Source organism: Dasypus novemcinctus, chromosome 6, assembly GCF_030445035.2.
Source record: "Dasypus novemcinctus isolate mDasNov1 chromosome 6, mDasNov1.1.hap2, whole genome shotgun sequence".
Classification (NCBI taxonomy): domain Eukaryota; kingdom Metazoa; phylum Chordata; class Mammalia; order Cingulata; family Dasypodidae; genus Dasypus; species Dasypus novemcinctus.
In genome coordinates this window covers 95,251,654-95,279,339 of record NC_080678.1, presented here as the reverse complement: position 1 = coordinate 95,279,339, position 27,686 = coordinate 95,251,654, and the positions used below count along the sequence as shown (strand labels likewise).

At 39.8% G+C, this 27,686-nt stretch overlaps 1 pseudogene; it reads right to left on the bottom strand.

Moving 5' to 3' along the window:
* Nucleotides 1–7,536: 7,536 nt before the first annotated feature.
* Nucleotides 7,537–26,746, bottom strand: LOC101418288 (serine/threonine-protein kinase STK11 pseudogene; annotated as a pseudogene).
* Nucleotides 26,747–27,686: the final 940 nt, after the last annotated feature.

The window sequence follows — 27,686 nt, the reverse complement described above, 5'->3', positions numbered from 1 at the left end:
TGGGGTTGAATGGGACCTCGTATTTTTTTAATGTAATATTTTTTTACAATGAATTTAAAAAAAACAAAAACAAACAGTGTATTAGTCATCCAAAGGGGCGCTGATGCAATGTACTAGAAATTTTAGGCTTTTATAAAAGGTATTTATTTGGGATAAAATCCTAGTTACAAGGCCCTAAAGAGTCCAACTCAAGGCTGGTTTCTCACCCAAAGTCATTTGCCACATGTTGAAGCAAAATGGTGGGTGATGTCTGTGAGGGTTCAGCCTTCCTCTTTCCTCTTAAGGCTCCATAGTCACAGCTTCTTTTGTACTCAGTTGCAAACTGGAGGGCTCACTTTTTCTGGACCTTCTCGGCTGCTCAGGGCTGTGGTCTCTGCAGTTGGAAACTATCAGGTGAATGGTTCAGCTCTCCCTGGGGCTCCTGCATCAAAACTTATTTCTCTCCTTTGCTGTTTCTTCTACTTGTGTTCTCCTCAAGTGAGTATCCATTTATATAGCCCACCAAGGTGGTGGGGGCTCAACCCTGAGTCACCCTAATGACATTGTTAAATCAAACCCTTGGTCTTGATTTAATCAAGTAAACATAAAGGCTTTGAATTTAATATATCAAAGTGTATCATACCTAGAGGAATAAATCAGTTTACAAACTATATCTCTTCCTGGAATACATAAATAATATGAAATTGCCACACAGTCTCCTCTTGTTCCAGTCCTTACTCAAAACTAGCAACTTTTCTAGTCACTAGATAAATGGGGCTGAAGTAGCCCACTCAAATGAAAACTATGTTTCCTCCAATATCCAAAGAGGCCAACTAAGCATTGTGCCTCTTTTTAGTAATGGGAGGGCAGATGCAACATCCTATCCTTCACTTTAGAAAGGATATCTCAGCATGTCTTACACCATTGGACACATAGAAATTTCACCCAAGGTGGAAGGCCTCTGTATTTTTGTTGGATTTATCTCCCATCCTCTCTCACAAAAATGTCATACCAATAAGTTTGGAGTAATTGCTACTTCTTGCTCACTAGATCCAGTCAACATGATATTATCAATATAATGCACCAGCATGATGTCTTTTGGGAAAGAGAGATGATCAAATTCCCTGCAGACAAGATTATGACATAGGGCAGAAGAGTTGATATACTCCTGAGGTAGGATAGTGAATGTGTATTTCTGGTCTTGCCACCTGAAAACAAACTTTCTGCTGGTATTTGCTAACAACAATTAAGAAAAAAACATTTGCCAGATCAATAGCTGCATACCAGGCACAAGTGGGAGGTGTTGATTTTCTCAAACTATGATACCTCACTTGCAACAGATGCAATTGGAGTCACCACCTGGTTAACTTTCCCATGATCCACTGTAATTTTCCAAGATCTGTCTGTTCTCTGTGTAGGAAAAAATTGTGCAGTTGAATAGGGAGGTGGTGAAAATCACCACACTTACCACCCTCCATGTCCTTGATGATGGCACTAACCTCTGAAATTTCTTTAAGAATCTGTTATGCCCTTTTAATTACTATTTTGTAGGTAGAGATAGTTGCCGTGTCTTCAGTTTGGCCTTTCCTCCATAGTAGCCCTCACACTACAAGTCACAGAACCAATGTGGAGATTCTGCCATATGCTGAGTATGCTTGCACAAATTATGCCTTCCAGAACTGGGGCAATAACCACAGAATAGGATCAGGGATCTACTCAACCCACTGTGAGATGGCCAAGAGCTAAAATTCCATCAGTCCCCTGACCTTCATAAGCCCCTACTCTGACTGGTGGACCACAGTGATATTTGGATCTCCTGGAACTAATGGCAAATCTGAGCCAGTATCTAATAATCTCCAAAATGTCTGATCATTTCATTTTTTTCCAGTGCATAGTTACCCTGGTAAAAGGCAGTAGGTCTCTTTGGTGAAGGCTAGGAGGAAGATTAACAGTATAAATTTTTGACAATTTAAGAGGGCCCTTCACTAAGAGGATGCAGACTTCTCCTTATTCAAGAGTTCCTGGGTCTGTAAACTGTCTCAAGTATGGTAATTCATTGGGGGACCATGGCTATGGTTTTTGGTAATTAAAGTTAGACATTTGTTAATTTGACCTTGAAATCTGTCTATACAATTGAAGTAAGAATTTAGTAGACTCCCCATCTGTTTCATTCTAAGAACCCCATGATCTATTAGCCAATGTCATAGGTCTCTGTCAGACTATTTCAATTACTGCTTTGACTTTGAAGTCCATAATGGTAGCCATTCCACCTTTTTTTTTGGTAATTAATTGTTGCCAATTGGCTACTGCCACCCCAGGATCTGATCATCCCCATTGTGTTTAAGGATTCAAGTTAAGTGATAGACGTTCTCATAGTAATATCTGACCTACAGAGAAGAGCAATGCCTGAGCTCTTCAGGGAAAATGAACTTAGTCTCACAAATTTATTCTTCACAGTCCTGCTGATAGGTGTATCCTCTTGACATTCCTGCAGTGTGTGGGTAGGTCTTAGATGGTGAATTTATTCTAGCATTCCAGTCACTCTGAGACTTTGGATCCCCTCATCTACAGTATGCCAGGACAATTCTGCCATCTCAACCAAAGGCAATGTTGGCCATCTTTTGGTCTATGTTTCAGCCAGCCCTCTGAACAAACTCCTAGAGCCCTTTCTAACCCCTCAAGCTACAGAGTGTATTAGTCTGCACAACATTGAATCTAGAATCTCTGCATACTGGGCCCATATGAATAAATTCATATATTCACCTGATTTCTGTCTATATAAATTGGAAAACATGCAGTTCTTTTGGAGTATAATATATTTCCTTAAGAGTCAGGATTTGTACTCCCCTTTTTGGGGCTTATTCTGACTTTAGTTACAGGTCTGAAAGAAAAGAGTAGTTGAGGGTGTGGGTAATAAGGAGTAGAAGTTTCTTGGAAGCCAATTACCTCAGAGCATTCTATTGCAATTTCATCTGGTAAGGCAGGATTAATCTCTTCAGGTGAGGGTTGGATGGCAGACTCCTTGGGTCAGATGGAAGTTGGGTAAATATCTCCTCAGATCAGGGAGGAGGTCTGGACTCCTTGGTGAAAGACAGAAAGTCAGGTAGCTGACTGTAGCAAGCTGGAATTTGGATGGTTGTCTCCTCAGTGCTGATTTGAGGTTGGGTGACCATCTCCTCAGAGCGGGGAGAATGTCAGATGTCTGTCTCCTCAGCTCAAACCATTACAGGTTTATCTGGCCAAGTCTCAGCAGGATTTAGGGTTGCAGTGTTTGCACTGTCATAATCACCCACCCATATGTTCCCACCCAAACCCTCAGGATTCCACTCCTTTCCAATCAATATCCTTACTTCAAAAACAGACATCATGCACGGTTGAGATTTTAATTTCCATTGTAACTCTTCTACTTGCACAATGAGATTCTACATCTGGCTTTCAGACATCTCAGGTAAGGGCACAAATAGGAAATTCCACATCATTGATATGATACTTAAGCTCCAAATTTGAAGACTTAAGTACATCCCTTTCTTTCATAACTGTAGCCAGCATGTTCAGGAACCAGCAGCAAGCATTATTATACTTTTTAATTCCACAAAACTCTGTTAATATGTTAAAAACACTCTAACCCAGAATCTTGCCTCTCATACGCATAGAAGTAGTCATAACCAGTTGTACTATTTTGCATATCTCTATTGCAAACTCACACTATGGACTGTTGGTAGCCTCTTGATTATTGAAAACAGAGTCATTATTGTCCTTGAATCTAACAAGAGCAGACAGCCAGTTGCAAAAATCCCAGTACCAATTCAGAAATCCCATTTTTAAGATTCTGTTTCTCCAGAACCATTCCTAGCACCAAGTTATATTAGTCAGGATTCTTTATGGAAACCGACCTGACAGGAAATATCTGTAAATAGTATGAGATTTTATAAAATTGTCTCACACAAATATGAGGATGCACAAGTCCAAATTTTATAGGGCAGGCTGCAAGCCAGGGGTTCTAATGTAGGACCTCAATGTGTTCCCCAAGAGACACTAGTTGTCTGAAGTAGAGGTAGAAATTCACTCCTCCTGTATGCTGAAATCACTTCTCCTTTTAAGGCCTTCAACTGACTAGATGAGATGTCACTCTTCACTCATAGCAATCTTCACAGTCTATTGTAGATGTAATCAGCCATATACACAATCCACTCACTGATGAATGAAGTCCATGAAATGCCTATATTATAATTAACCCAGTGCTTGCTTGACCAAAGAACTGGGCACAGTTAACTTGCCAAGTTGACACATTAGCCTATCACAATCATGTTGCATGAAATAAGCCAGACATATAAGGAAAATTTGTGATATCACTGATTTGGAATAATTAGAATAAGCAAACTTATAGAACCAGAACCTTGATTACTAGGGAATGGTATATAGATAGGGAATAGTAAGTCAAGGCTTAAAATGTACAGTATTCTTATTTGGAATGATGGAAATGCTTTGGTAATGAACATTGTGAACTCAACTAAGAGCTCTGAAATATATATCTGACCATGACTAAAAGAGGAAATATTAGATTATATGTCTGGGAACAGAATAAATTTTTTTGATCCATGAAACTGCACTACACAAAGAGTGAACCATATGTTAAACTGTGGACTACAATTAATAGTACAATTTTAAAATGTCCTATCATTAATTCTAATGAATGTTCCACACCAGTGCAAGGTGTTAATAATAGGGTAGTAGATTGGAATCCCGTATTTTATGCATGTCTGTCTTGTTAGCCCACTACTTTTCTAATAAAGAGAAAGAATGAAATATACAATTACTATATGACTCAGCAAGTCCTCTCCTGGGTACATGCCTGCCAAAATTGAAAACAGGATCTCAAACAGATACTTATACACAAATGCATTATTCACAGCATCATTGCAGCATTATTCACAATAGCCAAAATGTAGAATCAGAACAACTGACCATTGACAGATGACTGGATTCACAAAATGCAGTCTTAGACATGCTGCATCAATGGGTGAACCTTGAAAACATTACAGTGATTGAAAAAACCAAGACTCATAAGTACAAATACTGTATGATTTCACTTATATGAAATATCCAGAAATGACACATTATTAGAGGCAGAAATTTAATTAGAGTTTATGAGGTGAAAGAGGGAAGTCAGAAAGGGGAAGATGTTGTTTGGTATGTATAGAGCATTTGGAAATTTTGGAAATTTTGAAATAAAAAATATATATTTATATTAATTACTGTATATAAGTACATGTTAGTATACACATATACATTTCCTTGCATCATCAACTGAGAGGACTGAGAAGAAAGGGTTTAAAAGTAGAAACAAGCACACTTATCCCTCAATGTTTTTTTTTTAATTTTTAAAAAGCTTTAGATTACATAAATGCTATATCAAAGATATAGGTGATTCCCATATAGCCCTCCTCCTCCCACACTCTCCCACATTAACATCTTTCATTAGCACGGTACATTTGATATAATTGATGATCACATATTGAAGCATTGCTACTAACCATGGAAAATAGTTTACATTATAGTTTACACTTTGCACTGCACATTTTTATAGGTTTTGACAAAATATATAATGGCCTGTATCTATCATTGCAATATTATGCAGAACAATTCCAATGTCCCAACAATGCCTCCATGTTACACCTATTCTTCCCTCAAAACCTCTGGCAGCCACTGCCTTTACATGAATGATACAAACTCTTCCACAGCTAGAATAATAAGTCTATAATAGAATAATAAGCCTACTTTAATTCATTGTTCATTCCCCAATCTTGAGGATTTTGGGATGGTGATGCTTAGTCTGTTTTTCTCAATCAATGTTTTAATGTCATTCTCCAATAAAAGGAACCAGTGCTTCTTGGTAAAATGATCTTGTATAGACCATATTATTAAAATACTGTTTTTGTGCTTTTGACCTATCTGATGATTCTCCTAGAGACTAACACAAAAACTGACCTCAATTTGCTTCTACCCACTATGGTTTGAACAGCCTTCCAGGCATCAGCAGTTTCAGTTGAAAGATTCATATACATATATATTCTGCACATGTCCACCTGAGGCAATGGACAGCAAATAGAATGCAACATCAATGCCCAGAATTATGTACATGCACTTCTAGAGAATCTGTGGGCTTCATCCAAGCAGGATTCCAAGGCTAACGCAGAGTTCTATTCAGAATGGCCCAGTGTTGAAGGAGTGCTCCAGTTCAAAGATAAGCTGAAAAAACTAGAAGAGTAGTGTTCCTGTTTTTTCTTTTTAAATCCTAGTATTTAAGGAGATCTCTGCCATGCCACTGGCCAACAGAAGAGATAATGAAACAGACATCCAGTGACTACACATAACAAGGAATAAAATCTTTGCAAGACTAATTTGGAAAAGTCACCAAACAAATTGATAACTACAGGTCTCAATAATTAACAGCAAATCCCTGGGAGGAAGAAGAACCTTATTTTGAGAGTTATCACATTAAAATATTCATATTGCTCAATTTTTAACGACATCACAATTTATATAGAGAGCCAGAAAAGTATGCCCCATACATAGGATACAAGGAAACTGACAGAAAGCAGTGCTGAGGAAGCCCAAATACTGGACTTACTAGACAAAGGACTATATCTACTGTGCTAAATATGCTCAGAGAGCTAGTGGAAATTATGGACAAGTAAAATAATATGATTAAAGATATACAAATTTTTCAAGAAGGAATCAAATTGAAATTGTTCAGCTAAAAAGTGCACACATTGATATAAAAAATTCACTAGAACAGTTCAGCAGCATATGTGGAAATAGAACACTAGTCAGCTAGACCTAATAAATTAGACCTAACAAATATAAACATAACACTCTACTCAACAACAGCATAATACACATCCTTTTTTTTTCAAATCCACCTGTTTTGTTTTTTTAGATAAAAAAAAGAAAATTAAAAGAAAAAAGAAAAGAAAAGAAAACAGTAAAGGAACAAATCAAACACTTGGCCTTTGGGAGGTCTGTTTTGTCTGTGACTGTGATTCAGTTGAACACATCACTAGACATGGGGAGCTCCAATATATAGCAGAGTAAACAAAACAAAACAGGAAAACACTAAGAGGGCAGAGCAGAGACACCAGTATTCTAAATGTAAAGTGCTTCACAATGACTTCACACCAAGCCAGCACCCTGGACAGACCTGCACACAGAGCTCAGGCTGTGCATGTTCTCAGGTCTGGGCCCTCCCTCTCCTCCCCTCACCTGAGACTGGAGGCTTAGCACAGGATTGTCAAAGTCAACAACAGGAACTCATGTCCATTGGCAAGAGGTGCTGCATATGCAGGTGTCTGAGGAGAGGGCAGGGCCCTGGTCCCCACTGCTACCCTGCCCTGACCCTCCAGGAGGCACCTGATTGCTGTAGATCAGTCAACATAGAGGGTGTTGTGGTATCCATCCCAGGCATGCACTGGGCCAGCAGTGGGTGGGAAGACTGAGGAGGGCCTTGGGTGTGGCCCCAGACAGGGGGCCCTAGAGGAAGGCTACAGGTGGGTGTCTTCACTGCTGTTTGCAGGCCAACAGCTGGCAGATCTTGCTGTCATCAGAGCAGGCATTGCTGGCAGGGTGGGTGGTGGTGCTGGCCTAGTGCTCTGCCCTAGATTTGGTGCTTAGCTGTGTCAACTCCATGTTGTTCATGCAGGAATTTAAGGGCCTTGGGTAGGCACCAGTTCTGTCTGATCTGGCCAGCCACACCTTCAGGCACTGTGAAGTCCTGTGTAGATGATGTCATCCTCAATGTCAAAGATGTCATCATCATTTCCCTCAGCAGCTCAGCTATGCAGGTCCTCCAGGTATGGTACCACTATCATGCTGTGCTAGGGGCCTCAGAATCCCTGCTCACCAGAATAAGCACAACTGCCCTGAATGGCACGTGCTTCTTCTGGAAACTGATGTGCTGCCAGATATGTTGGCAGGTTCATACTCAGGCATCCTTTTGAGCAGGTCAGGGAGAGGTAGGCCACACTTGGCCAGAAGCATATAGTCTCCCTTCCTGATGTTCTCAAACAGCTTGTAGATGTTCTCTTTGAAGGGGTACAGGCCTGTCATGATGTAGAGCATGACCCCTGCTGATCAGATGTTAACTTTGAGGCCAGAGAAGGTGTCTAGACTATTGGTAATCTCAGGCAGCTGGAATGCCAGAGAGCTCTGGCTCATGTGGCATGTGGCATCCTCAGTGAACCAGGGCAGGGCCTGGTCACACACAGGTCTGATAATCTTGAGCATCATGCTGGTGATGAGCTGTAGGTTCCCAGGCTTGATATCATTGTGCATGATGTCCTGGCTGTGCAGGTACTCAAGCACTGTCAATAAGCTGGCAGAAGTACCCATGGGCCTGGCATACAGGGGACCTTTCCTCAGACACACTGACCAGAATTTTCTGCAAGCCACAGACACAATAATCAATCATCACATACAACAACTGCTTCTCTTCATTGTACAGCATGCCCACCAGCTGGATCTAGTACTTGTGCTGTAACCTCCTCAGGAGTTTAATTTTCTTCCACATGTTGGCCTCACCTTTGGAGATCCTGTGCAGTTTATTTTTCTTGAGGATCTTGACTGCCTCTGGCACAGTGTCTCAAAGTCCATCACCTCCTTCACCTTGTCTTATGAGCCCTCACCAAGCAGAGCAGATCCCCCATGAGGCATTTACTGATGAACTTGGCATTCTAGCAGTACAGATGGTAGATGACCTAAGCTGAGCCAATGTGAACAAAGTTACCCATGGCCATAGAAACCAGATAATCCATGGCAAAAATGACCTGGAGGGGAGACCTGATGACACCCACTCCCTGTGTCCAGAGGGTCAGCACAGAGCCAGAGAGAGAGCCCTTCTCAGAGAAGAGACAACTGTCCTGAGGACCAGTCTGGGGGCACACAGCAGCATGCATGTCTTCTACCACCTGGCCCCACTGCCTGGGCAACTACATCCATGTCCACGGACCTTTGGGAAGCTGAGGGGTTGCCAGCTGTGTGGGCTCATCCTCTAACATTAGAGGAATGCTCTGGGTTCTGGGCTTCTAGGTTCTTGGCTATTTCACATAAAAGAATTTAAGGACATACCATAAGGTAGGCAAGGGAATAAAGAGTTTATTAAGAAACAAAAAAGAAAACCAATACACAGGTATGGGCATGCTACAGGGTAAGATGTGCACATGGGCCCCCAAGATAAGCCTTTTTAAGGCATTTTCTCCTCCCCTTCCATAATGAGGCCCCAGCTGTTTGCTGTTCTTATTGCCTTATGATCCCAACCTGTTACCTCTCAGGGGACCCATGGTGAGGGCTTTTGCTTGGAGACCTCTGGGACAAATGAGGATGCCTGTTTGTAGTTATTTGGGGATATCCTTTACACCAGAAAGTGTTCCAAATGGGACTTCACGGCCAGGATATCAGTGGGGTCTTCCCAGCTTTATTCTTAGTATAGCAGCCTGCTCCCAGGAGGTTTCTGGGTGGGGTTTCACAACCATGTTCTCTGCCAGCTCCAGCTGTGACTCATCTTCCCTTTTCCCTATACTAAGCTGCCTTAACTGCCCCCTCAGAGAGTTTACACCTTTATTCTTAATGGGGAGCTGAAGGGCAATGGTCATTCTTCTGTAGCTGCTTCCTGCTGGTTAGGGGATTAGTCCCTGTCTGACAGGGTGTGAAACTCTCTATTCTATTAAGGTTGAGGGAAGGCAGGTCTGGCTCCATGGTTGGAACTGGATGAAATCTCTGTGTGACTAATACCTTGTTCTGGAAGGCATTGATTCTAGAAGAAATAAACAGAAATTTGAAGATACATGGTTCTACTAAAAGGATAAAGAAGATGGTGGATTGTGACCCAAAAGTGGGGGGCAGCCATGACATACTGGACCATGAGAATGAGACAGACCAGGCACCTCCAGAGGCTACATCCTCCTGAAGTCAATGGACATGATCTTGTAATTTTCAAATGCTGTCTAGGACTGTTACATAGAAACAGCATTCCTCCCTGAGTAATAGGGAGGTTTCTCCATGTACCACTGTTAGCATGTTTAGGGTTCTGCAATTTTACAGCCTCACAGTGGCATGAGAGTGTATTTGCTGTCTATGGACTTCTAAGTCACAGCTAGTTTCTCTACTCTGTTGGTTAACACTAAGGAAAGATTGTGGTAGGCCTGCTGGGTTTGCTATAAACTGCTAACCCCAGATCCCATGGCTGTGGTTATGCATAGGACAGCCAAAAGGCACTGCCCTAGACATAAACTCTCAAAGACAACAAAGGCAACAAGACAAGCATATGCTAAGCAAAATAAAGATAGTACTTAAGGGAGCCACTCGTTTATATTTTAGGCACATTCACTAACCACTTAGAAAATGAATTAAGTTTACTAGGACTTTTAACATGTTCAATATCCCTCTGCATATGATCTAGAATAGAAGAGATGTATTCTTCAGGTATATAGGTACAGCACTTAATACTGAACAATACACAAGTTCCTCTTTGAGCCACACTTAATAGATCTCTGGAATTTTGCTGGTGTAGGGAAGGGGAAGACAATGAGGTGAGTTGAGGAAAGGGTATCAGGGATTTAACTCTCAAAATAGTTTTTGCTAGGTTCTCATTTTAACCACCTTCTTTCACGCCCAATCCTGAGATACTGGATCTGTCAGTTCATGAGCCTTTGGGTGATTCTAGGGGGAACTGATCCTCACCTTTCTCCACTGTTAGCTTGACTTGCATTTCTTGAGTCTGCAGATCCATTAATATGCTCTTCAGCTTTCAGGATTTAATCCAGAACCTAATCAAGAATCATATAAAAGGATTAAACACTATGACCAACTAGGATTTATCCCAGGAACGCAAATGTATTTCAATACATAAAAATCAATCGATGTAATAGATTACATTAGCATGGGAATGAGGAAAAGATCATGATCTTCTCAATTGATAAAGAAAGGCATTTGACAAAATCCAACACCATTTCATGATAAAAACACTCAGACAAACAGAAATAGAAGGTAACTTCCTCAACATGATAAAAGGAATATATGGAAAACACACAGCTAACATACTCAATGGTGAAAGATTGAAAGCCTTCCTCCTGAGGTCAAGTGCAAGGATGTGTACTTTCATTTCTGCTATTTGACATTGTACTGGGAGTCCTTGCCAGAATAATTAGGCAAGAAAATAAAAAAAAGACATCCAAACTGGAAAGAAAGAAGGAAAATCTCTATTCATGATGATGTGATCCTTTATAAAGAAAGAAGGAAAATCTCTATTCATGATGATGTGATCCTTTATAAAGAAAATCCCAAAGAATCTACAGGAAAACTGCTTGAATTAAAAAACAAGTTCAGAAATGTCGTAGGCTACATGACTAACATGTAAAAATTACCTGTTTTTCTATACAACAGCAAAGAATATTCTGAAAAGGAAATTTAAAAAACAGTTCTATTTACAATAGCTCCTAAAATGATAGCATACCTAGAAGTAAATTGAACCAAGGAAGTGAAGGACTTGTACACTGTAATGACAAAACTCTGATGTAAGAAAATGAAAGAAGACCTAAGTAAATAGCAAGGCAACCTGTGTTCATGGATTGGAAGGCTTAATATTATTAAGATGTCAACACTCTACCCGAAGCATCCTACAGATTTAATTAAATACCCTTCAAAATCCCAGCAGCCTCTTTTGTAGAAATGGAAAAGCTGATCTTCAAATTCATATGGAATCATGAAGGGTTCCAAATAATCAAATCAATATTTCAAAAGAAGAAAAATATTGGAGTTCTCATACCTCCTGATCTCAAAACTTACCATAAAGTCTCAGTATTCAAAACATGTGGTATTGGCATAAAGATAGACATATAGACCATTGAAATACAATTGAAAATTCAAAAATAAATGTGTTTATTTATGGCCAATTGATTTTTGAAAAGGGTGCCAACTACGTTAATTAGATTAAGAACAATTTCTTCAACAAATGGTGTAGGGGAAACTTGCAAAAGAATGAAGGTGGAACCTATTTCCCACTATATATAAAAACTAACTTGATTAGGTCCTCAACATAAAAGCTAAAAATATAAAACTTTTAGAAGAAAACTTAGCAGGGAATCTTCATACCCTTAAATTTGATAGTGATTTCTTATGTATGACACCAAAAGTACAAGCAACAAAAGGAGAAATAAATACAATGGACTTCATCAAAATTAAAAACTTTTGCACATAAAAGGAAACTTTCAAAACAGTGAAAAGATAACCTACACAATTGGAGAAAATAATTAGTAACTATATATCTCATAATTCAGAATACACAAAGAATATAAATACAACAGCAAAAAGATAAAAAACTCAAAAAATATGCAAATGTACCACACTAATCTAAGATGTCAATAATAGGGGTAACTGCCTGTGTGTGTGTGTGTGTGTGTTGTGGTGGTGGTGTTGGGTTACATGGTGTAATTTTTTCTGCAAATGTAAATCTAAATCTTCTCTAAAAATAAAGTCAAAACAATAGGCAAAGAACTTGAAAAGACATTTCTCCAAAGAATATGTGCATATAGCCAATAAGCACATGAAAAAGTATTTAACATCATTTGTCATCAGGTAAATACAAATCAAAATCACAATGAGATATTACTTCACACCCAAGAGGGTGGCTATTATTTTCTTTTAATCAGAATATAAGTTTTGGCAAGGATGCAGAGAAATACTCACACTTATACATGGCTGGTGGCATGGTAAAATGGTGTAGCCACTGTGGAAATCATTTGGTGGTAGGCTAGAAAATTGAAAATAGAACTACCATATGACCCAGCAATCTCACTTCTTGGTGTATACTCAAAAGAATTGAAAGCAGGCACTCAGATATTTGTACCCTAATGTTCATAGCAGCATTATTCATAGTAACCCAAAGGTAGTAAGCAACACAAGTGTTCATTAACAAATGAACATAAAAACAAAATGTGATATATACACACAACTGAATATTATTCAGCTGTAAGAAGGATTGAAGTTATGATACATGTTGCTACAACATGAATGAATCTTGAGGAATCATGTTAAGTGAATTAAGCCAGTCACAAAAAGATATAGTGTGATCTTGTTCACATGAAATATATAGAATAAACAAATTTCATAGATACCAATAATATATTATAGATTACAAGGGAGCAGGGATAGACAAGGAGAGAGGGAAGGAATTATTGCTTAATGAGGGCAGTTTCTTTTCCTTTCTTTTTTTTTAAAGATTTATTTATTTATTTTTAATTTCCCCCATCCCCTGGTTATCTATTCTCTGTGTCTATTTGCTGCATCTTGTTTCTTTGTCCACTTCTGTTGTCATCAGCGGCACAGGAAGTGTGGGTGGCACCATTCCTGGGCAGGCTGCACTTTCTTTCATGCTGGGCGGCTCTCCTTATGGGGCACACTCCTTGTGCAGTGGGGCTCCCCTACATGGGGGTCACCCCTGCGTGGCACGGCACTCCTTGCGCGCATCAGCACTGCGCATGGGCCAGCTCCACATGGGTCAAGGAGGCCCGGGGTTTGAACCGCTGATCTCCCATGTGGTAGACGGATGCCCTAACCACTGGGCCAAGTCCATTTCCCCAGTTTCTTTTTAAGGTGATGAAAAAGTTGGGATAGTGAATATTGATGATTGTAGCACAATATTATAAATGTAATTAATTCTACTGAATTGTAACTTGAAAGTGGTTAACTTGAGTTGTATATAAAAACATACAATAAAAAGTTGAGAGGAGTTGGGGCAAGATGGTGGCTGAGTGAGCTTGCCTGGTAATGTCTCTGCAGGGGGCAGCTGGGCAGTGTTGAAGGCTCTTTGGGACCGTGTTGTTTCGGGGATTTTTGCTGGTTGGAAGGTGTCTGGATGTCGATTTGGTGGGAAGGTAACAGAGAGGATACATCTATAATATATAAACGGAGGTCCCAGCTGGGCCCAGAAAGTTCCCTCCTTGGGTGGGCGGACCCGCGGTATTGGGCGCTGCTGCAGCTCAGGGAGCTGCGGTGGCCAGGGTTTTTTTTCCTTGTTTTTGGAGGCTCTGCGGTGCTGAGGAATTTGCGGGTACTGGGAGGACTGGTGAGGGGTTGATGGGACAGGACTCCTTTGCAGATCGATTTGGGGAGACAGATGGTGTTTTGTTGTGAAGCAGGGGACGTTTTGGTTGTGGACAGGGGTGGTAGCGCTTCCGCCTGGAGCCCCATCCCCACAGGTCCGGCTGCCGATCTGCAACGGAATTGGATTTTTGGCAATAAGGGGACACAATTGGGAGATTGTTGCAGGGTCCAGTGAGGGAGGGGGACACGTCTGGAAGCCGATTGGGGAATATTTTGCGAAGTTTGGGACTTCTGGTTTTGGAGTCTGTTTTCGGCATTTCCAGCTGAAGCCCAGCCCACCCGGCGGGGCTTGGGATCTGGGTCATTGAACTGGCTGTGGTGTGGAGGCGCCCTCAAGTGACTGTTGCATGGGAGCATAGGGAGGGAGCTGTCCAAAGGCTGAAACCCTGAGGAGTAGGTGAATTGCAGGGTTCAGACATTAAATATAGAGTTTGCAGATCTGGCTGACCCCATGGGGCTGGCACCCAGCTACGGGGATCCCTGAGGGCTGTGTTGCACTGCAGGGCTCCTAAGCTTCCTGTTGACCAGATTTGAGGTTGCCAGGTCTGGGTCCCCTGGACTCTGGTGGCCCACACCCCAGACTCACACCTCTTGAGTCTTCAGTGTCTCAGACTTGCCATCCCTGAATCCATCATGCCCTGGGGTCTACCTGGGGTCCTTGAGTGCCCTGGACCTTAACATTTGCGTTTTATCTTTATTGGTTCATATTGTTTTGTTTTTATTTTCATTTTATCTTATTTTTTACTCTTTTTGATGTCCTGATTGCTAATATTGCATTATCCCCTAGTCTTTTCTCCTAGCGTGTCCCCCAAAGTCCTTTTTTTACACCGTTATTTAGGGGTTTCTTCGTTGTTGTTTTAGATAGTGTTGCAATTGTGGCTCGTGTATACCTGTATTTCTCTTCCCCCTACCTGTTCCCCACCATTTACCCACCCTCTTTTTCTTTCTTCCTTTCTTCTCGTCTTTCTTTTTTTCTTTATTATTATTAGTTTTTCTTTTTTGGTTTTCTCTCTCCCTCTTGTCCCTCATTTTCCACTTATTTTATTTTAATTCAAGTATACAATAGGTGCTACAGGGAACACCTCACATTTGCTAGGTTTTCCCATCCTCCACTGCCTCATTTCTGTGTGACCTGATTTAGGCTACCTACACTATCCCCCTTCCCCTGCATCTTGATATCCACTATCATCCACTGTCTCTCCTATATTCCAGCTCCCACCTCCCATTCTTTGATCCACAAAGTGTCTAACTCTTAATTTCTAATACCTTTGTTTTGTTTTCTGTCTGGTATCCACTCTTGAAACTATTACCTTTCTTTTCTTTTTCCCTCTCTCACGAAAACAATAGCTTTGTAGTTCATACCATATTCCTCCCATATTCAGTCATCTACCTCATAATAGGTACTCTACCTACAGCTATAACTCTACACAATCTACATGAATCTAACCTCCATCCTCCCAGATCTCATATTCTTGCTTTGTTAATATATATCACCAACACTACTCTACACTTTTTCCTTGCTTACACAATTGCCTTTCCCTGGAACTAATACTTTCCTTTAAAGTGAGCTTAACCAGCAACAAGAAATTAGAATAAGAAGAACAAAGTGACAAAAAGAAGATATAACACTTACACAAAAATAACAGCTAATTAATCTCCAAGACTAGACAAAGAAGCTAAGGAACTGATTAAACCCGTCAAGATAAAAGGATGACCAGAAAGCAACAAAAATTGACAAACCAAATCAGTAATCAGGAAAACATGGCTGAATCCAATCAACAAACTAAAAATCAGGAAGGGGAGCAGAACTTCGCACAAGCAATGAAAGATCTCAGAACATTTATCACCAACAAATTTGATGAAGTAATGAAAGAGGTTAACAACATGAAGACAACACTGGGAGGGGAAATTGCAGATATATGCAAAAACATAACAGACATGATGGGAATGAACACCACAGTTCAAGAAATCAAAAATACACTTGCAGCAAATATCAACAGACTAGAAGAGGCAGAGCAGAGAATTAGTGATGTGGAAGACAGTACATCAGAAATCAAACAGATAGTAGAAGGGGTCGATAAAAAGATAGAAAAAATCCAGCTAGGATTTAGGGACCTGAATGACAATGCAAAATGCTCAAATATACGTATTATAGGTATTCCAGAAGGAGAAGAGAAGGAAAAGGGGTCAGAAGGAGTGTTGCAGGAAATAATGGCTGAAAACTTCCCAAATCTACTGAAAGAGACAGACGTACATATCCAAGAAGCACAGCGCACTCCACTGGTCATAAACCCCAACAGGACCACCCCAAGACATATACTCATCAAATTATCCAATGCTCAACACAAAGAGAAAATCCTAAAAGCAGCAAGAGAAAAGAAAACCATCACATACAAGGGAAGCTCCATAAGATTAAGTGCTGATTTCTCATCTGAAATCATGGAGGCAAGAAGGCAGTGGTATGATATAGTCAAGGTACTAAAAGAAAAAAATTTCCAACCAAGAATACTATATCCAGCTAAACTAACATTCAAACATGATGGAGAGTTCAAAATATTTGCAGATAAACAGAAACTGAAAGAGTATACCAACAAGAAACCTCCCCTTCAAGAAGTTCTAAAGGGAGTTCTGCAGGAAGAAAGGAAAAAACAGGACAGGCAGAGTTGGAGAAGAGTATAAGAGCAACAAAAAAAAGACAAACTAGACGGGGAAAAAAATACAAACAAAATATGACAAACACAAATCCAATAAAAATATGGCTAACACAAATAATTCCTTGAAAGTAATAACACTGAATGTCAATGGATTAAACTCACCTATCAAAAGATTCAGACTGGGACATTGGATAAGGAAATATAACCCATCTGTATGCTGTCTACAAGAGACACATCTTAGACCCAGAGATGCATGGAGATTGAAAGTGAATGGCTGGAAAACAATCATACAAGCAAACAATAACCAAAAAAAGGCAGAAGTAGCTATATTAATATCAGACAAAATAGACTTTAAATGTGAAACAATTGTGAGAGACAAAGAAGGATACTACATTTTAGTGAAAGGGATAATCTGTCAAGAAGATCGAACAATCATAAATATTTATGCTCCTAATAAGGGTGCCTCTAAGTACGTGAGACAAATGCTGGAAAAACTAAGTGAAACAATAGATGCATCTACAATCATAGTGGGGGATTTTAATACACCACTATCTACCTTGGACAGAACATCTCAAAAGAGAATCACTAAAGAAACAAAACATTTGAACAATATATTAGAGGAGCTGGAACTAATAGACATATATAGATCATTACACCCAAACACAGCAGGATATACATTCTTCTCAAGCGCACATGGATCATTCTCCAAGATAGACCATATGCTAGGCCACAAAGAAAGGCTGAATGAATTCAGAAAGATTGAAATCATACAAAACAATATCTCTGACCACAGTGGAGTCAAGCTGGAAATTTGCAAGGGACAGAGGCCCAGGTTTCACATCACGATTTGGAAATTAAACAGCACACTCTTAGAAAAACAGTGGGTCAAAGAGGAAATCTCAAAAGAAATCAATGACTGCCTTGAAACAAATGATAACGATAACACAACATACCAAAATTTATGGGATGCAGCAAAAGCAGTACTGAGAGGGAAATTTATAGCCATAAATTCATATATCAAAAAAGAAGAAAGAGCAAAAATTGAAGAATTAACTGCACATTTGAAGGAATTAGAAAAACAACAACAAAGTGACCCAACAGGAAGAAGAAGGAAGGAAATAACAAAGATAAGAGCAGAACTAAATGAAATAGAAAATAAGAAAGCACTTGAAAAGATAAACAAGACCAAGAGCTGGTTTTTTGAGAAGATCAACAAAATTGATAAACCTTTAGCGAGACCAACAAAGAAAAAAAGAGAGAAGATGCAAATACACAAAATAAGAAATGAGAAAGGCGATATCACCACTGACCCCAAGAAATAAAGACTATCATAAGAGGATACTTTGAAAAACTATATTCCAACAAAAATGACAATTCAGAGGAAATGGACAAATTCCTAGAAACACATAAGCAACCCATACTGATGAATGCCCCGGCCCGTGGGACGGCAACGAGGGCTCGAAACCTGCCGAGAAAGAATGGTGGGACAAGAGACACGAAGGATGACAGCAAGACAGGGTTCTGATCAAGCTGCAAATTTTATTGAGGGAACAAAACATATATACTTTTGGGAAGGGGAAGGGCGGTGGGTGGAGGTGGAAGCTAGGGATTGGCTACTTCTGTTGCTGAGGTAGAAGGCGGACTTCAGTTTCACCGTCTTGCGCCTGCGCACTATCTTATCAGTCTGGGTAGTGGTGGGAAACTGGAGAACAAAGGAGCAGGGAGGGAGAAGAACAAGGAAGTGACAGGGCAGATTTGAGTTCTGCCATGATGTGGGACCCGCCATGTTGTGGTGAACTAATTATAGTTTACTCAAATGAGAAAGTTGGCTCCTCTCTGGCAGCTATGCTGCTGGCTCTGCTGAGTTCAGCGTGTACTTTATTTTGACTGCTCCCAACATCTCCTCCCTTTTTCTTTTATTAGCAGAGTATTTCTTGTAGCCTAGCTGAGGGAAGTAGAGGCCTCATTTCCCTGATGTAGATGGCTCTGATTTTTCGGGAAGGGGTTTTATTGAGTGTGCAGCAAAGGCAAATGGAATGAGGGGGGGCTGTGCCTGTCTTAGGTCAGAACCACACCCGGTGAGCCATTTCAGCTCACTCACGCGCGTGACCAGTCATGCCAACATGGGGAGGCATGGCAGCAAAAGGCCATGTCCCTGTCTTAGGTTGACTGTTAGGTCGGTTCACTTGCCCATCATTGGCTAGCCAGCCCAGCTCCCTGAGCAGTCAGAATGCTATCGATGCATCCCGCTCATCTATGCAGGCCGAGTGCAGTCGAAGCACCCTGCCTAGTGGCCTTAGCAAACAGAGCACACCCCTGTAACAATGAGGCATACTTCTCAGAGATCAGTTAGGTTGTGCTTACCTCTAACTGTCTCCTGCAGTGCTGTGCCTTGCACTCAGCAGCTTATTGGCAGTGAGAGTTCATCCAGGAGGGGAGGCAGTCTGGATGGTCCATAGACACAACCTGGTCAGCGAGGTGGAGCCAGTGGTAATGCACCTGGATAGGCCTGCCAAGAGCGGAGTCAATTTGGTCCTTGACTAACTTGATAATTCTTTTTATGGCCCAAGGTCCGAAAGACAGTATGAGAAGTATAGTTATTAATGGTCCTAGTATAGGGAGGATGTAAGGAAGGATTCCATTGAATCCCCAGGAGAAATTTCCCTGGGCTTCCCTTTCTCTTTTACACTTTGCTAGTCCATTTCTGAGCTGAGCCATGTTATCTCTAATAAGGCTGGAATGATTAGCATAAAAGCAGCATTCCTCTTCTAATGCTGCACAAATCCCTCCCTCCTTAAGCTTCTAGCCCTCTGCGGTTTTGGAGGACAACCTCAGATAATGAATTTAGGGACTTTTCTAGATGGGAAATGGAGGTTTCGATGCGGGCTATATCTTCATCGACGGTTCGCCTGATAGAGGAGAAAGAAATTTGTTGTGTAGTTAGGGCTGCTACTCCAGTACCAGCTCCAGCGAGACCTAAAAGTGAAGCGATTGTGATGGCGGTAATGATTTCTCTTTTTTGTACATAGGCTGGTAGAAGGTGGTGCTGCCAGGAGTCAAAGAATTGGTTATCATTATGAAAATAAATGCAGGGGAGTATAATAGCAAGCATGCAGGTTTCACGGGCGGTGTTGAGGGCTTGGATGCTAAGACATGGGGTCAGGCCAGTGGAGGAACACAGCCATTTTGTATTATTATGGGGTATTAAGAATGTTGCACTTGAAGCCTTTTACCTTTATTTTGAGCAATGCCAGATTTGTTGGCATAAAAGCAGCACTGTTCCTGCAGAGCTAGACATTCCTCCACGTTCTGCTGTAAGCAGCTTTAACCCTCTTCTGTAACACTACCTCAGCTAGAGAGTCTATTTGATATAAGGATCTCTTACATATGCCTGAGGATGAATTTGATTTAAATGCAGATATTGACTATTCTTACTATTATTCCCAATCCATTCTATAGTAGAAGCTATTCCTAGAAAAACTTTCCACAAATTCTTTTGTTTATGTATAGATGTAATATTACACCATGGAGAAGGGATCCATTTCCCTTTCTGTCTCCAAACACTATTATTTTTAGTAAAAATTATTTTTTGTTGTCCTTTACTATTTAGACTATGCCAAATAAATCTGTTATTATATTCAATGGGACTCCCCATAGGAGCACTTTCCCACACTATTCCATAGGAATCATTAAAAATGACAGATTCTCTTCTTATATGGCATTCTTGCCATCCTTCTTTATCCCTACTGTCTTTTTGCGGACAACCATAAGTAGGATTTTTAGTCATGATTAAATCGTAAGAGGGAAATAAAGTCACAATGAACTGAGTATTATTATTTTTGAAGATAGCTATGGCCTGATTTTTAACATACATACAGGAAAGATGATTACCAATGCATAAGCATTGATAATCAAATGGTAATATGAGATTATCGATTCTTTTTCTTAATAGGGTTTAATTGGCAATCGATTATCAATTGGTATAGGGAATATATGGGTTTTATTCAGATATATATGAAAGAATGGACTTTTCCAGGTTAACACTAAGTAATGGGGGGTTAGGTACATAGGCCTAATAAGTGTAATTACTGGCAGCTTCCTTATTACTTACGATCACCATCATCAGAAGTTGTAGAAGACTCCATCTCTTCATTCTGGAGTTTAATCCTTTTTGCAGATAACTAAATTTGTTCTCCATTTTCTGAAATGATAAGAGCATAGCCTCACCCCCTTACTATAATCCTGCCTTTTTTCCATACATTGCTTAAAATATCTTTCCAGAATATTGGTTGATCTTCATTTCCTGTGTCTACTGTAGATGTTTGACATTTTCCAAAGTGACATTCCACAGGTGTTAATGAATTATAAACATTAAGAAAATGTAAAGTAAATAAAGCTTTAGCTAATTGATCTTTCGGTGTTATAATACCATCATCTCCCCCTTTTTGTTTTAAAAGCATAGTTTTTAGGGTATGATGGCTGCATTCAATTATGGCTTGACCTGTAGGATTATAAGGAATGCTGGTATCATGTTCAATACCATATTTTAAACAGAAAGATTCAAAGGATTTACTAATGTAAGAAGGTCCATTATCAGTTTTAATTTTCAGAGGGCATCCCATTACAGCAAAAGCAGACCAGAGGTGTGAGTGAACATGATGAAACTGTTCCCCACTTTGAGGAGTAGCCCACGTAAAATGAGAATAAGTGTCAATATAAATGTGAACAGATTGTAGTTTACTAAGGGATGGTATGTGAGTAACATCCATTTGCCATAATTGATTAGGACTCAGGCCTCTGGGATTAGTCCCAGCCTGAAAAGACACTGTAGTTAAGGGTCCACAGGTGGGACAGGTACAGATAATTCCTTGTGCCTGTAGTCTTGTTAACTTTTGATATTTATTTCACAGGCCTTTAGCATTAATATGAGTTAAAGCATGGCAATTGCAAGCACTTTGTAAACACCTTACTAATAAATCAGCTCAAGCATTATTTGATGTCATAGGACTAGGCAAAGAGGCATGAGAGATATATGAATAATGTAAATAGGTTTTAACCTAATGAGATGTTGCAAGTCAGCGCAAAGTTGAGATAACTCATCAGTAGCAAAGATATGAGCTGTTTTAATATGCTTGACAGTAAGTAAGACTTACATATTTAGAGTCAGAGACAATGTTCAAGGGCTCTTAAAACATTTGTAAAACTTTAATGATGGCTTAAAGCTCTGTGCATTGAGCAGATGAATAAGGAGTTGGCTAAACCTGTTCTTTTTGAAAAGTAACGTATGCTGCTTTTCCATTACTATTACTATCAGTAAATACTGTACAGGATGGTTGGGCTATGCACACAGCCTTGAAAAGCACTGCAAGAGTTTACTGTTGGGTTTTTTACAGATAGAGGAATGCAGCTGGCTTTATTTGTCTAAGAAGACACTAAAGAAAGTCTTAGCAAGTTTTAAAACAAAGTGATAGCAATACAGCTGGACTTTAACTTTTTGCAACAAACTAGAAGTATTTGGGATTGCTGCATACTAGTGTTGTTACTTTAATCTATGATAAGAGGTTGTTTTTGTGACATATACTCTTTTATAATAATTAAAACCATAATCAACCACATTGTACTTTTCTTTAATATTATGCTGAAATATTGGTAACTTTATACACTCTTAAGCATTTATAGAAAACTTTTACTCAGACAACTTTAATTAACAGAGGGTTAAAGGAAAGAAAAAACTTGTTAATTTTATAACACTTTAAAACACCTTTTATTTAACTTATAACATATCAAATGAACTTAATTATTACTTTAATTTTTCTTTCAAGGTAAAAGAACAAATCTCTTATAATTAGTTTGAAATAAAAGGCTGCTTTTCAGGATCTGATTTTTAGAAAGCAGGTTTAAACATTATTTCCTTTAAAAGAGATAAGACCCTTTCTTCCTTGAACACTGAGGAAATGATGCGGTTAAAGCATAAGAAGCTGTTTTGATAAAACAGACTCTTTGTATACTAATTATTCAGGATATAAACTTTCCATAAACTTTCACAAAAACAGACTAATGATTTCAGAGACTTTGAAAAAGAACAATATTTTTAACTTTGATACATACTACTTGATACTAAGGCTTTTTCAAACTTTATAGACAGACCCATCAAATCTTACTTAACTTTAACAATAATATTTTCTTTCCACAAACCTTCTACACTTTCAGTATTCATTTGTCCCACATTTTACTCTTTCTCAATAATCAATCATTTTATTTCAGGATGAAATCATCTCCTGTTTCCTTAGTAATAAAAACACATTCCATATATCCCACATACTAAGTTACCAGGCAAACGTCTTACAACATATCACTGCCATCAACACTAAATGAGCTTGTTAAAATAATGAACTTTTCTTCACTTTAAATACTTAGTAGCATGTAATACCAGAAACAGTCCCCTAGAAGCCCGTTTGCAGGGAAGACTAGCCACCAACAAGTTTTCCTGTTATAAAATTACCTTTTATTATTTATCATCATCATTTCAGTTTTATATATATTTAATAATGACTTTTTGGCATTAGCCATTTAAATACCTTAATTTAAACAATGCTTCATTAAACTTCTTATAATTATCCATAACCATATAGACCATATTATTTTTTTTTTAATTTTTTTATTTTTTATTGACTTTGTAATAATATTACATTAAAAATATATATGTGAGGTCCCATTCAACCCCACCCCCCCACCCCCCCTCTCCCCCCCCCCCAACAACACTCGTTCCCATCATCATGACACATCCATTGGATTTGGTAAGTACATCTTTGGGCACCTCTGCACCTCATATACATTGGTTCACATCATGGCCCATACTCTCCTCTATTCCATCATGTAGGCCCTGTGAGGATTTACAATGTCCGGTGATTACCTCTGAAGCACCATCCAGGGCAGCTCCATGTCCCGAAGATGCCTCCACCTCTCATCTCTTCCTGCCTTTCCCCATACCCTTTGTCCATTATGTCCACTTTTCCCAATCCAATGCCACCTCTTCTATGTGGACACTGGATTGGTTGTGTCCATTGCACCTTTATGTCAAGAGGAGGCTCAGATTCCACCTGGATGCTGGATGCAATCCTCCCATTTTCAGTTGTAATCACTCTAGGCTCCATGGTGTGGTGGTTGTCCTTCTTCACCTCCATCTTAGCTGAGTGTGGTAAGTCCAATAAATCAGATTGTAGGTGCTGGAGTCTGTTGAGGCTCAGGATCTGGCTATCACATTGTCAGTCCAGAGATTCAAATCCCCTAAATATATCTTAAACCCCAACATTAACTGCACCTCCAGCACATTAGCATGAAAGTCTTATAAAGGGAGATCCCATCTGAGTCCAGATTCATCACTCATAAACACCATTTCCAAAGAGGGGCCATCTGCCCTGGTAGTTAACCCCATCAGCCATGACCATAACTCCCATGGGTCTCTTTAGCCCTCAAAGGAACCAATATCTGGGGGTTGTATCTGCTTTATCTGTCTCTCTGACTCTGCTCAGTTGTGCATGAGGGCAAACCTTCTGCCAGCCTCCAGACTCTTTTTTAGAAACTCGTAGCCATATAAACTCATTTCTCCTTTCCATTTCCCCCTTACTTTAGGTCAAACAGCATTTTAAAGTCATGGTATTTTATGTAGACATGGATATTCTGCTGATCCGCATTGAACCTTCCGTATAAGTAGACCATATTATTTTAAGACATCTTTTACCTTCACAGAACACATTCCCTTACTTAAAGTTACCACAATACCTTCTACAACTCGCCACATGCAAATTAAGTTCCAAGAGTTTATGAAAAATTAGCCATCCTACTTTAGGACAAAATATGCCTTTTTGCAAAACTTATTACATTTCAGTTAGCATTTTCACAAACTTTTAACCTTTTTAATATTCATTTAAGGTTTACATTCTTTATATTATCCTGTGAAGAAAAATAAGTTATTCATTTTAATCTAGGCAAGAACAGCCTTTTATGAAGACGTACAGTTCATTTTGTTAATCAAGACTTCCAATTTTTATTATTGTAGATATCTTATTAACATTTAAACTTATGTATTAATATAATAAACTTAAGTATTAATATAAGCACTTATTTAATTTTTGGCCATTTGAATAGAGCTCTTTTAAAAATTTCTAGTAATTTATATTTACCATCCGGAGGTATCACAATATACATTGACATTGAATGAACAGACAGACAAACACAAAACAATTACAACACATTAACAGAAACATACAATTTATTTACAATCGACTCATAATTCTTTACTTTCTTGGTATAGCTGCTTTTAAATCCTCTGTTATATAGCACATCTTAGATTGTACCTTTCAAGATTTCTTCTGGAATTCATGTTGCCTGTAATATGAAAGCTTGTGCTTGGAAACATTTTTATTAGTTATCAGCAATCAGTTAAAATAACTTGAGCAGCAGTTAGGCAGACCATTAGCACACATTTTTGGACAATTACTGTAAGACTATACTGAGACTTTAAGTTCTGGAGATAATTATTGATTTAAAACTGAAAATTCCTTTTAGACCTTGATAAAAATTTTGTACTCATTTTATTATCTTGGTTAAATAAGCCCAATCAGAATTAGCATGGAAATAAAACAAAACACAAATGTTGCCACGTTTTTCTCTCATACCAGTGGATTAACTATATTAGTCTTCTCTAGCCCAGAGCTACATTGTCATGTAGATAGTAGAGAGCCCCAGGAATTGTGAAAGGGGTGGGCGTTTGCTGGAACAGAGTTGATTGCCTTATAAGCTTGTTTGGATTTTGGGGCTTGTGGCTGGCCTTGTTGATAGGTGGGGCCAATTTCAGAACAAAGCCTGAAGTAACCAGACAAGTTCTCCTACTTTCTATAAGATCTAACTGTGCCCTGATAAGCCACATTTGCATTTACAAAGGCAATTTGCTTTACAAAGTCTGTTTCTGTGTTGGTATCACCAGTTTTTCTGCAGCCATGCACAATTTGCCTACAAACTTTGAAAAGGGTTATTCTGGCCAGAATGGGGAAGGTGAGCTGAGGGTTTTTGCCTTTGGTGTCGGGAAGTGAGATGCTTATAAGAGTTTGAGTGAGTTCCTGAATACTGCGCATATCAGCGCGAAGCTCGCTAATTTCAGAAGAACCTGAAAGAGCGGGAGGTTGCTTGAGGTTTGTAAGAGAAGGCATTAAAGCCAAAGGATATAAAAACGGAGGATTTAGATTGGAAGAGATTCCATTTGGGGGGGTATAAAGGGCGGGAGTGGGAGCGGCTCAAGGTTGCATTCCATGTTCTTATCAAGAGTCTTTGGGTTGTGTTCACCATTTCCATCCTCAGGAGAGGGGGCGGAAGGTGTGGCAGGGTGGGGGCCCTCAATATCAACATCATCAAGGGAAATTAAGCTGAGGGGTGAGCCCGGGTGTGAAGGATGGGGTTGCGAGTGATGCTTGGATCTTTTACTGCAACCCAAAGGGGGTCGAGAACTTAATTTTAAAGCAGTCTCCCCTTCTGTAACTAAATTCTTTTTATCAGGAGGTTGGAGGTGATTCCTAGTACATCTTGTACTAGCCGCCAGTAGCTAAAGGCGGTGACGGGGACCCTTTCAGGTTCAAAAGTTTTATAATAGTCAGTTAAACAGTCACCTACTATACTCCAACACTTTGCATTTATTGTGCCCTCCTCGGGAAACCATGGACAGGTTTTGATAATAAACTTGAAAAACTCAGTTAAACTTTTCTTTTTAACCTTAACTCCTCGTGTCTTGAGTGCCTCTTTTACCTGGCAAATAAACAATGTGAAGATTCTGCTTGTCCCATGATTATAAAGAAATGAAGTGAAATGAAGTATTTCACTTACCCGTTTGGCCACTGCCAATGACTGAAGAATTCACGGGTTGATGCTGAGGTCGTCCTTTCCGCCGCTGAGATGTGGCCTTTCATCGGCCGATATGCAGGGAGCGCTCCCCTCCTTGGTGAAGCAGCGTTCTTTTCTCGATTAAAGGGAATCATCGAGCCCCACGTTGGGCGCCAGTCTGCCCCAGACCACGAGACGGCAACGAGGGCTCGAAACCTGCCGAGAAAGAATGGTGGGACAAGAGACACGAAGGATGACAGCAAGACAGGGTTCTGATCAAGCTGCGAATTTTATTGAGGGAACAAAGCATATATACTCTTGGGAAGGGGAAGGGTGGTGGGTGGAGGTGGAAGCTAGGGATTGGCTACTTCTGTTGCTGAGGTAGAAGGCGGACTTCAGTTTCACCGTCTTGCACCTGTGCACTATCTTATCAGTCTGGGTAGTGGCAGGAAACTGGAGAACAAAGGAGCAGGGAAGGAGAAGAACAAGGAAGTGACAGGGCAGATTTGAGTTCTGCCATGATGTGGGAACCACCATGTTGTGGTGAACTAATTATAGTTTACTCAAACGAGAAAGTTGGCTCCTCTCTGGCAGCCATGCTGCTGGCTCTGCTGAGTTTGGCGTGTACTTTATTTTGACTGCTCCCAACAGATGAAAGAAGAAATTGATGATCTTAACAAACCAATCACAAGCAAAGAGATAGAATCAGTCATTAAAAATCTCCCAACTAAGAAGAGCCCAGGGCCAGACGGCTTCACAGGTGAATTCTACAAAACATTCCGGAAAGAACTAACACCAATCCTGCTGAAACTATTCCAAAAAATCAAAACAGATGGAACATTGCTGAACTCCTTCTATGACGCCAACATTACCCTAGTACCAAAGCCAAACAAAGACACCACAAGAAAGGAAAATTACAGACCAATTTCTCTAATGAACCTAGATGCAAAAATACTTAACAAAATACTTGCTAATCATATTCAACAACACATTAAACAAATTATACACCAAGACCAAGGTGGATTC